The sequence below is a fragment of the Bacillus rossius genome, chromosome 14 (genome assembly GCF_032445375.1).
Source record: "Bacillus rossius redtenbacheri isolate Brsri chromosome 14, Brsri_v3, whole genome shotgun sequence".
Lineage (NCBI taxonomy): Eukaryota > Metazoa > Arthropoda > Insecta > Phasmatodea > Bacillidae > Bacillus > Bacillus rossius.
Genome location: NC_086341.1, coordinates 29,431,546 through 29,444,103, shown reverse-complemented (window position 1 = coordinate 29,444,103; position 12,558 = coordinate 29,431,546). Strand labels below are relative to the sequence as shown.

At 36.4% G+C, this 12,558-nt stretch overlaps 2 non-coding genes across 2 annotated transcripts; both read left to right on the top strand.

The window, feature by feature from the left end:
- The first annotated feature begins 2,923 nt into the window (after positions 1 to 2,923).
- Trnag-ucc (transfer RNA glycine (anticodon UCC)) lies at positions 2,924 to 2,995 on the top strand. Its single transcript has one exon. It is a non-coding gene; the product is annotated as a tRNA-Gly (tRNA).
- A 9,119-nt stretch (positions 2,996 to 12,114) lies between these two features.
- Trnag-gcc (transfer RNA glycine (anticodon GCC)) lies at positions 12,115 to 12,185 on the top strand. The gene has a single exon. It is a non-coding gene; the product is annotated as a tRNA-Gly (tRNA).
- The last annotated feature ends 373 nt before the right edge of the window (positions 12,186 to 12,558 follow it).

The window sequence follows — 12,558 nt, the reverse complement described above, 5'->3', positions numbered from 1 at the left end:
GTGTTCCGTGTGCAAAATAAAAGTAATTTATAATGTAAATAAACATTTCCCGTTATAGACAATCAAACAATGGACATTAATGCTGGATTGTTTCAAAATCCCATAAAAACCAGACTAGTCTAAAACGTTAAATAACAGACTACATATGACCGGTATACAACGAATTTTAAATATGAATATTAATAAATTAACACGTCGTTGATTATACGTAATTCAAGCGCATGTACAAATCTGGTGATTAGTATGTTATTTATTTTCATTGTCATATACCAACGACTCTTAACAGCGTAATTAACGGCCAATCCTGGAAAAAAAAATAGTCACTACCAACACAGGCATTAAACAGTCACAACAAAGCAATATAAATTACAGTTAAACTACACGCTATGCATTTAAAGCAGTTACAATCGTACGCTGCGGTAAACATGTGTTCAAGTGCGGTAATAACATTAATTAAGAGTTCGCTTAGGTGGCTAAATATTGTGCTATTACGAAAAACGTGTTACTTTTTGCCCAATCAGAAGCTCTGACCAGGGCCGGAACTAGGAGATTCGTTAAGGGGGGCAAAAATTAATTTGCCGCCCCCTCCTTACCAACCCTTTTTCGTTAGAACCGGTGGTTGAAATGATACCATTCACTTATACATAATTGAGAACTTATATTTATCAAGTACACAAGAAAGATAATACAATTACATTTTTTATTATAATGAAATAGACTGTTATCAAACTATTGTTTATTGTTTGCACAACAGTGAAAATTAATGTGATACCAATAAGTTTAGTAGTACTAAAATTACATAAGGAACATGTTATTCTGAATTAAGTATAATATTGTATTGATAACCATACAAAGAAATTCAATTCAAAATTTAATTTTTCGAGCATGATTAGCTGCAAAAGTGTTAATAATATCATCAAATTTGATCAAAGCAGCTCGTTTGTGTTCAATAGATATAATACTTAGATTTGTTAATCTCTGCTAGCCCATCGTGCTTCTTAAATAGCTTTTAATAAGTTTAAGTTTACAAAAACTTCTTTCACCTGACGCAATTGTAACTGGAAGGGTGAGAAACATTCTCAGAGCAGTAGTAATGTTAGGATGTGCCTCCTCCAGTTTATTTTTGTAGATAAGGCTCAACATTGTTGATGCTGTAGCATCTTTTAATTCATAGTCTACTGTTAATGCATGATGCTTAAACTTTCAATTTCAAATACGAATTCTTCTTTGTTAAGATCGGCACTGTGTTTCCTAATTCTGCTGCTTTGACTTTTAAATCTTCTACTTCCATTTTATGAATTTGAACACCACTTAAAAATCCAAACTTTTTGTTAATGTTCTCAGTTCCATAATTAATCTGTCAATGACTTCCAACATTACTTGATGTAAGTTTTCTTGACATACGACATTGCTAAGCACTTTTCTGTAGAAGAAAACTAAAAATTAAAATAAATAAATAAATAAATAAGTAAAAATAACCAAAATACAAAAAGAACAAATTAAGCAAAATATTGCTGTTGTCAACAGGATATAAACACCACAAAATATTCCGTAACAGGAATATGGTCAACAAACAAAGAAAAACAAAGAAAAATGTACTAAGAGAACGATAAAACCCCACAAATGATGACGACACAAAAATATTGAACCCAAAAAAATTCAGCACAATGGTTGAAACGAGACAAAACCACGACAAAACGAAAAGACGAAACAAACACAATAGTTTTCCAAACAGAATAGAACGATAAAAAACCCACAAATGATGACAGCACAATAATATTGAACCCAAAAAAATTCAGCACAACAGTTGAAACGAGATAATAACACGACAAAACGAAAAGACGAAACAAACACAATAGTTTTTCCAAAACAGAAACAAAAACAAGCGACGTTTCGGGAACTGCTATGTGCTCCCGTCCACAGGCAGAGACGCACATGGTACAAAAACACAGGAGCGACTGAGTAGGGGCTGGAAAAATGAGGGTATTTATCAGAGAAAGGGCTACATCTTGCTCAGCCAAGTGATCACCCGCGCAACGGGTCCTTGAGATGCCAGCTCTCATCGCAGTGGTTTTACTCACTCCAGACCACGAATTATGGTAATACTTGTTTCTTAGAGTGAAGTAACGCATTTGAAGTACGAATATATTTACAAATTATGCATAATCAAGTTAAATAGAATTTCTTAATTTCTTGGCTAACTTATTGGTTGCGATATGTACACTTTCAAAACTTTTTTTAATGACTAGTTTTAACTTGTTTTAGTGAACCACTTTTCATATTTTGCCGCCCCCTGATATTTGCCGCCCGGGGCACATGCCCCCCATGAGTTCCGGCCCTGGCTCTGACCGTCGTACCACGTTGTCATTTTTAGGAACTGCTTTTAATAAATAAGAAAACGCGTGTGTTTAGATTGTGCCGAATATTATTTTATTTTTTTTATGTTAGCAACATAGATTTACGTTGAAAGCATCGGGATGGACTTTCCGAAGGTGGAAAAAAAAATATGTATTGAATTTCGAAATTCCTACGCTTTCATAGCGGTTATTTTGTAAAAACTTACTTATTTATGTTTACATACTACCAACTACAACGACATAAATTCTCGTGCGCCAAACAACCATAATCAAAGGGATGGCGTTAAGTTTTGGTCTATTTTAATAAGGCCGCTGTGGTTTTGTTAGGTGCTTATCGCTGTAACTATCCGTGTGTAAATGTGTGTGTCTATCGTAGCCCAACCTTTAGACTTATAGAATCGCTGTAACGAGACGACATGATGTATTTGAACACAGCACTTAGTGCTGGTTGTGGTCTGTATAACCTCGGATCTTTGTTCACTTTTTCCACGCAAGTCATCGGCAGTTTTCCACGCGCGTGATTCCTGCACAATCTCACAACATTCAAGTTATTATACGTTAACGTGGCGTTGGTGGTGTAATGGTCAGCATAGTTGCCTTCCAAGCAGTTGATCCGGGTTCGATTCCCGGCCAACGCACTTCTTTTTTCTCATTCACTTTATTAAATACCTTACATGTATAATAATTAATATTAAGTGTGTATTTTTGTGACAGTATTTTTTTACCCCGGAAAAGCGTTATCCTTTAATCCTTACAATTATAACGCTTACGAGTACTCAGTCCGAAAACAGTTAGTGAACTAAAACCCTGAGGTGCTTCACGTAACAAATCATGTTGAATGACTCCTCATTACCTGTAATGAATGAGTGGGTGCATCAATATTAGTTATAGGGGGTGCACAAAAAATAAACAGAACGCTCGTTGTGTAATGATGGTTGCGCAGCAATTAGGGGACAGGTGACGTTCAAGGAATAGCTACCGAATACGTAATGTAGAGCCATCCAATGGACCACCCGCCGCGTAACAGCCTGGTTTCTCCGCTCCAGAACCCGATGGTTATTGGCTCGTTTCGTTATTACCGACAGCGTGTTCGAATTAATAAAGAGAACGAGTATTACGCTAAGTAGTTTTGAGGTCAGGTTTCGTTCGTGATGTTTCCTTTGCCCGCGTGTATTAAGACTTCACGGTGGCCACAGGAAAATTGTTAATGTGGTATGATTTTCTTCATAACCACCTAAGTTAGATTTTTTTCAACTTCAGTAATAACTAAACTAATAAAGGCTGCGCACCATTATTTGGATTCTGCGCTCCAGAAACATACTTGGCAGTTAAGCATTCTGTACTCATTATTTAGTTATCATGTGCTTTTTTTTTAAATAATTTATACAATTAAAATGTTTTTCAGTTAATGTAATGCTCACAAAAGTCAACTTGTACTTATTATTGCAATAAAATATCACAATAAATAAAATAGTTTTAAATTAAAGATTTATTGTAAACACATTTAATAATATTTAAGTGGCGATTAATTCATAAATAGTAAATTAATTCAAAAATGTAGAAAAATTCAAAATAATGTTTAAAAGAACATGAATATATATAAGGTACCAGAGAAAATAAGGGCCTAAGTCTGCCCTTCAATCTGCAAAACGCTAGAGAAAGATATGTTACAGCGGAATGTTTTTGGGTTATTTTACATAAGTATGGCCTGTTTTTGAAAGCGAATAGGTCCAAACAAGCAGGTTTGCACTCCCTTACGTTGTATTTAGTGTGATTACTCACCGGACATAGGCCCATGTAACATCTTTCACGAAGTTGATACGTGTGTTAATATCCAAGTGGAACGAAAGGGCTGAGCTATGAAGTGTGAACAGCTCTTTGTTCGTGTGAAGCTGACAGGAAATCACAGATTAATTTCCTGTATTGTGTGGTGATTGGCGGGGAATTAAAATATTCTTGGCGCTCAGTGGTAGTTGCTATCGTTGGCCAACTGATGTTTGGCCCACAATTGGGCCAAACCTCGTGCAAGACCGTTCAAGTGAGGAGGTGAGAACCGTAGAGGTTTTGACATTATTCCTCCCATACTACCTAAGAGATAAATGCTCGGGCTAGCAATAAGAATCGTTGGTAAAATAAATGTAAATTGGTTCCACCCCCCCCCCCCCCACCAAATGGTTGCAGGAGAGGAAAATGTTTACCTGTTTTAACTTGTTAACAGAGCATGACGCGAAAGATTTTCGTAATTATTCGCAAATGGACAAGGTTTTAGGAAATTAATGAATTTTTTTTCCTTGCCAGCCAACAGGCATGATGATGGTGATGGAAAACACGGCATTATGAAAGGAAAGTTTTTTCTCTCATATAAAGTTGTCCGTTGTGACTAGCTAGCTGACGGAGTAGAATATTCCAAGATATTGTCTTTAGATAAAAAAAAAATGATGGAAATAAAATGCGATACGTCAACATAGCTGGAGAAGCGTGGCCTTAAGGCACGTGTCATTTTTTTAAATTTAGTTTTATTGTCATTAGAATTATTTATAGGGTATTTAAGAAATTATTACACGATACCTTCCTTGCATTTGTGTTTCTGTGGTTCTGCTGGTTTGTTTTCAACTGATATTCACTACGCGTAATATAAAGGTTATAAAAATTCACGAAAAAGTCCGTTATTATAATCACTTCCAACATATTGTATACCCATTATATTACACTTAGTGAATACCTGTTTCAATAAATATTCATTATATAATATTACTCTCAAGAAAATTAAAAAAACAAAACAATTATCATGTTGTGTGAGACCGAGTTTTAATGTGGGTCTCACCACTATGCTATTTTTTTATTTTCTCGTCAGTACCATCGGTTAAGGGCTATCTATGTAAATTAAACACTATACCTGACTTTCACTTGTCGTTCTGTTAAAAATATTTTGAAGAGATTTGTACTCTGTGTGCTAAATAATACATCGCGCAAATGATAACATTTACAAAAAGGACACTTTACGGTCATTATACAAGACTTAGGAAATACCCGTTGAAAATATTTGCGACAGAACACCAAACACAAGGAAAATATCGTTTTATACTTAATGATAGAGCCCTTAACTAACGGAAATGACGAGAAAATTAAACAAATGAACATGGCGTGCGTGATTGGCCAGGAGGAGGGCGGCGCGGGAACCCGTCAAGACACTTAATTTTTTTTTATTTTTTATTTATTCGACAATTGTATGGGGCAGTCAAGGCGTGTACGCCTTCTCCTACACTGAACCATGAGACATAAACAACGTGTAATATGTTATATCTAGGAATTAAAAATGAAATTACATACTAACAAAAAACAAATTACAGCAATTACTGGTGAATAATTCACCGATTTAACATCCATAAAGTATTGTTTTAAATATGAAAATACAGTTGAATACTTAACAAAATCATTAAATGATATAATTATTATTATTTTGATACTGTCATTCTCTCTCACACACTCACACACATTAACTCAGTACTCCCTTGGTTACGTGTCTGTGAATTAAGAGAGCCAATTTTTTTTCAATAACAATTTTTTTAAAATATCTTGGAATGCCGCTGATGTCCAGAATACTTACTGGTCGAGCTTATTCAGAGACGAGATGCAGTACTTGTGAAGGATTTCGAAATTGTTTTGGTTTCATGTTCGGGTACTGAAGGGTCGCGACGTCTCCGGGATGTCGCGCGGTCGGGAGTTGGTCCTTCAGGCTGCCTTCCCCTCCCCTCCTCCTCATCCAAGGTTCATACAACACCTCTTCCAGGCTGCACTTGGTGGAGTGTCCCTTTTTCCCATTGTGGCGGACTCACAATGAGCCGTCACGTCTGTCCGTCCGCCATCCTTCCTTCCGTCCGTCCGTCCGTTTGTACTTCTACAGCCCGAGCGATTAACGTCTGTCAAATCTTTTTTTTTTTAATTTTGATGCTGCTATCAGACTATAAGGCTGAAATAATGGTGAACACTTATATTTTATTGGTATATTAGATTGACTATCATGAAAGTTATGTGTTAGTAAATAATTAAACTAATTTCTTCGCACGGATATTTATTGAAATATTTTCAATTGTTAAAAATGTGTTCAAACGTTAAGTTAAAAACGTTTAATGGAAGCATCTACACGAATAAACATATTTTAAACTTGTTTAATATATTCTGTTTGCCAGCAATATAGGCCTACATCTTGCTCACATTTTGGAGGTTATTTCATCCCTTCAGTCCGTTAAAGTTAAATCCTGGCAAGTTTTTGACGGACGTACGAGACAGATCATTGTTGGGTCCAGCTTTAGGCCGGTATCGCACTATGCGTTCCTGCCATTTCCGCAGCGTTATTTGCCTGGTCGTTCTTTCGACCGCTCTTCTTAAGGCGAAATTACAATAGCCCGTCGCCTCCGTCCATCCATAATCCGTCCGTCGGTCACGTTATCTGCAGCCAATCGGATGGCACGAAAAATTCTATCCGGCCGTCCGTCGAAAGCTTTGCAAGCTCCAACTTCTGACGGACGGACCGTCGTTACCAGAACACAGCCTGTGGCGCTTGTGCAGGGTCGCTCAGATGTTTAGTATAGTAACATTGCGGTTCTAAAAACTCATGTCCAAACAATTCTAATACAAAACGCATATAAACACGACATAAATACTGTAGCACCCAACATCTATGTAAAATGTAAATATCGAAGAGATAGGCAAGGATTTTTGGCAGAAATTATTTTGAAAAATATTCTGACGGACGTATGAAGTCAAGTTGTAAATCGCATCCCTAGATGCGTGACGTTGACGGACGGATTGATGACGGACGAAGGCAACGCGCTATTGCAATGCCGCCTTCAGTCCAAGGTGCAGGTCCCTCAAGATGAGCTGCGCAAAGTTATCAACATCTGACGCGTGTACAAGTGACCTGGAAGAAATCGCCTAACAGACACCGCCCCTGTCCATTCGTGCGTTGTGACGACGGCGCTATCAAGCGAGGTCCGGGAAGCCTCGAGGAGGATTCACCGACCCCCGTGCAGTGGTCCCGAACATGTTAAACGTTCATCGCGCTCACTTTTATACATTCTCGCGATTTTATATCACGTTAATTAGTCGCTGACCCAACCCAAAACAAACTTTTAATTTTGGTAACGATTATCTAGACGTGTGAGTGGGATTTGCGGTGGTTGGAAGGAGATAGCGAAATAATTTTTTGCATGAATCTTAAATTGTGAGACATACGTAACTAACTAACTATTTACTTTTACAACAGAAAAGAAAACAAAAAAAGCCAGTCATGGGGACTGTCAAAAGAAGTGAAAACTTAAAACTTTGTTTTTAAATGTGTAACATGACATGATTTATACGTAAAATGTAAGAAAATGATTTTGGTATTATATCAGTACGATGACAGCATGATATAATTTATCCTTACATCATTTTTTAGTCACAACATATGTCAGTGGTATGTCAAAATTACGTAAAAATTCATTACCTAGCTATGACATACCAGTGATGTCAGACCTAATTCATGTATTCACGTGGTCAAATTAACTTCACTTACTGCTACTACAGCATGTCGGTGACGCGAACTCACAAGATTTTACCCATCCAAAAAAGAGTCCAACACGCACATGATACAGTCGAGTATTTACAATGTATTAGTGTATATATGCGTATACATGTACACAGGCCGCTGCGATTCGCCAGTCTGGCGCAACACGTCACTAGCATCTCGGTGACGCGAACACATAAGTTTTGCCCCTACCAAAAATCGTCCAACGCGGCTAAAGAAGTTTTGACTTAAAAAAAAAAGCGTAGCGGATTTTTCGGACGTCTGACTCGGTGTAAGTGACTCTCAGGTCCACCCAGTATAAGAAGAGGAGGTGCCAGGGACTTCTTGTTTGACTTTCCCACGGATAACTTGGAGTGCCTGGCCGCCGCCTGGGCGCGGAGCTCATATCTCCGGCGCGTGCTCCGTCCCGGTGTTTACCTCCGTGCTCCTTTCCCCCTCCTCCACAACTACTCAGCCTTCTCCCTCCCCCTTTTCCCCGCGGAGCACGACCAACCGCCATGCCCCCTGCGCTGGAGAATAGCTGTTAGGATTTGTCAGGAGACCGCATGCTGTGACGTGGTTGAAGTCACTTTTTAAACCTCACCAATGCCACGTTGTCCTGCCCGAAACATTGAGAAAGTGGTGTTTGACCACGTCTGATGGTGGAAAGAAGGTATAAATAAGAACATCCGTCGTTAAGAACAGTTACTTTCATAACAAAAGTCATTTTAAACTGTTTCTAAAATGCAAAATCATCCAATGTTTTGTGCGTCTAACCAATAGGGCAATACAATTAGCTGAAGAAAACTAAGGCTTCACACACCATGTAACTACATACTTAAAGTTTGGGCCACACGGATTACTGGGTTATGATGGCAATGTTTGCTATGTTCGCTATGTCTGCTATGTTCGCTCTGCCAGGTGGCCGGAAATATCAGTCTAGTTCGCAATGTCGGAGACATACATGCCGTGGGATTCGAGTTATGATTCCGACGATTATGATATTCTGCTGTCTCTCACAGTATGTATATAGAAAAGAGTTCATGAAAGTAATTTAAAAAAATTGAACGATAATCTTCTGATGAATTAGTTGTGTGTGAGGACGAAGCAAGTATGATCAACTATTGCAAAATTATAAATTTAATTTAATCACGGACAAAAAACAAAATTACATAGCAACAATAATTTAGGAAAAAAAGCCCGTTATTTTAACGTGTTCATAATTTTCCTTTATTGATTTATTTAAAATAAGAAAATTTTAAACTCTATAAATTAAAAATATCTTATCTTTTCTCAACAGTTATTTGTAAAGTTGAATTCAAAACAACGTACTTAATCTCTAGGAGATTTCCCAGGAGATTTTACGGAAACATGCCGCACATTCACGTCAACATGGTCCGTAATTAAGAAAAAATAGATTTGTTATTCGGGAGAAGATAATAATCACTGTCGGAAGTTCCCAAAGCGTTCGTAAGCCATTTAAGTCTAACAATGGTGGTTACCATTGCAAAAGAGACGATAACACAACTTGATTTTTGTCAAACAAATGAAACACAAACCACCAGAAACGTCCTAACACATTTAAAATTCCTGAAAATAAAAATTAACTTCAAATATTAAGATTTATATTTACATACATACCAACTGTTCACCATACAAAGTGAGCCGGAGTCGTATGGTAATGATAAGAGCCACAACCAACAATTATTTTGCTTAAGTTTATTAATTGTTCTATACATGGCACTCGCTTGACCACAATAATTTATTATATTTTGAAAATGCATAAAAAAACAATAAAATAATAATCAAACATATAGGACTATTATGCAAAGTTTGTCGTTTTTCAGGAAAACATTACAATATTTAAAGGGAACTTTTGGATAGTGTTTTGACGTCACTTTTCCATTACTTTACGGAAATATTTTCCAAGAGTGTGGTAATGGTAATGGAAATAAACATTTAACTAACGGATTTCATTTACTGTTCTTTCATATTTTTATAAGAGTTAAAATATTTTAAATGAAAATGCCTTAATAAACAAAATTTAAGTAATATTATCAAACAACTGTACTCGCGTAAGTGACATTCATAAAGACAGAGAACATGACAAAAAAATAATTTTGTACTTCCTATTCATATGTTTTGTCGTCTGCAACATTTTTTCTTTGCAACATACGTAAAAATTGCCATCATATTTTTTACAAACATTAACTTAACAGTTGGTATGTTTTCAAACATTGAAACCAGGGAATTTCATTCCCAGAAATGCTTGCAATGGAAATTTCTTCTTGTGGCCTCTTTCAAGCTAGATCACAGACACTCGAACATCCATTGACTAATTGGAAAATTAATTAAAATTCAAATAAGCTTAACTTTTTTTTGGCGCCATACGATTAGTGTGTCGTCGGCGGACACGCAAGGCAGGCCGACGAGGCAACTAACTTAATTGAAAATACTAATTTCAAAGATCGACGGGCAAAAAAAAACATTTACCTCATAGAATTTTCCACGAGTCATCCTGCACAAGCTGCCAACGCAAGAAACCTCATTTACCAAGGGACGAGAAGATATTAAACCTACACTATGCACAATGCAGAATAATGACGTGAGATCAGATTCAATTAAAAACCTATAATTATTTTTTCTGTACTAAAAAATTGTTCTATTTACGTAATTACATATCTTAAAGTGAAAATATCCATTCCCCCCCCCCCTCGTTTTATTTGTTCTGGTTTAAATAATGAAATGTGCTGTTTACATTTCAAATTAGGTGCTTTAGTTGCAAAAAATTAAATGTTAAGTAGTTATTTAATGCATTCCTTAATTTAGTGTAGTAGCCATGACAATTGCTTGTAAGTTATATTGGTAAACAAGCCATTTCAATGTTAGCCATACCAACGTCTTACTGAAATCCAAGCCGACGTCCACGCTCTATTTCTGTATTCACAGTAAGAAATTTATAAATAGCTTGTTAAGCATTTACCTTGGTTTTCATAAGCTACGATCAGAACATGTATTTGTAAAAAAAAAAAAAAAAATTATGAACTTATTAGTTATTTGAAGAAAAAAAAACCTGTAACCTACCAAATAAACTAAATAATAAAGCCCGTATTAGCACATGGATAGTTACAGCGATAAACACTAACACAACACAATATTTTCGAAAAATGAATGCTGCAGTTTGTAATTACAAGGAAAATAATTAGTTTTAACAGAATAAAACCAAAATAGCACAGTAATTTCTTATTTAATACAGAATTAAGTTTTCCGGAAATTGGACCGTCGTTTTTATATTGCATTCCATCGTGCAAACATAACAAACAAAAGAAAAAAAATTCTGCACAATGAAGTCAACATATGCAGTTTTTTAATTCATGAAAATAAGTCCTCAGATGACGACGTAATAGGACGTTCAGAGCTTCTGATTGACAGAACATATCTGACTGTTTTAGTAATAATAAAGTATTAAGCAAGAATAAAACCGAGTGTGAACACTTCTTAATATTAATATCGGGCTCGTGTAAAAGCTTATCACAATGTGCGACTGCAGCTAGTCACATTGGACTTCATGGAGTCGTGTGGCTCTTAAGATTACGAGAATTTTCAGAATTCTACAAGATGCAAAGGTTGCTAACAATCTCTGCTTCGGCTCTGTTTGATTAGTTTATAGTATTAAACGTTTGACGAATTTTGACAAGATGGGCAGTATTTTAACAACATTACTTGTCAAAATGCATCAAAAACCGGGGTTTAGTATTATTTAAAAAATTTTTTTTTTGCTTTTATCGGAACAGTTACATTATATGGTTTAAAATTTCGGTCTGCTTATCAAATGATTCGATAGTCGACGTAGCTGCTCGGGCAGCGAATTCTAGCGGCGGGTGCGGAAACTACGCGTGATTCGCGTCAAGAAATGTAGTTGAAAACACAATTTTCGTAAATTTATGAGGCTCGGCATTATTTTAAAGATCTCTACGTCTACGTTAAACAATGTGTTTGAGATTCGTACTGTAAGTGTAGTATTTGCAACATGAGAACACATGAATTTCCTCGTCACCGAGGCTAGATGTTACACATCTCTGGCGGGTCTGAATGACTAGCTCACGATTTATTTTATTTTAAACTTCATATTTCAATTAAAATTAGTTAATTAAAGACTGATATATTAGTACACCAATATAAAATAAGTTTTATTCATTTGTCAACCACGCATCGGTGGTTCAGTGGTAGAATACTCGCCTGCCACGCGGGCGGCCCGGGTTCGATTCCCGGCCGATGCAAATATAAAATTTTTAACTGTTCGTTATTTGATATGAACTACGCAAGAAACACAGCAAAATAGTGCAAGACTCATACAGTTAATGCCATATTTTGATATTCTACGTATATAAATTACGCAAGATGCAAAACAATTAAAAACAATTTGATTTCATAATATACCAGACGTGTCAATAGAGTAATAAGACTGGCAGCGTAGCTTTAGATTTTCCACACTTGGGTGGCGGGTTCTTGAAGCGGCGGTATTCGAACATGTGATACGCCTTCAGAACAAGTTTGAACTCGCCGTAGCGATTTTTTTCGTGAAATTTTTTTTTTCTAGCGTGTTCTGAAAATTAGTGACATTAATTTCGAACAAACATTGTGCTATCCAGT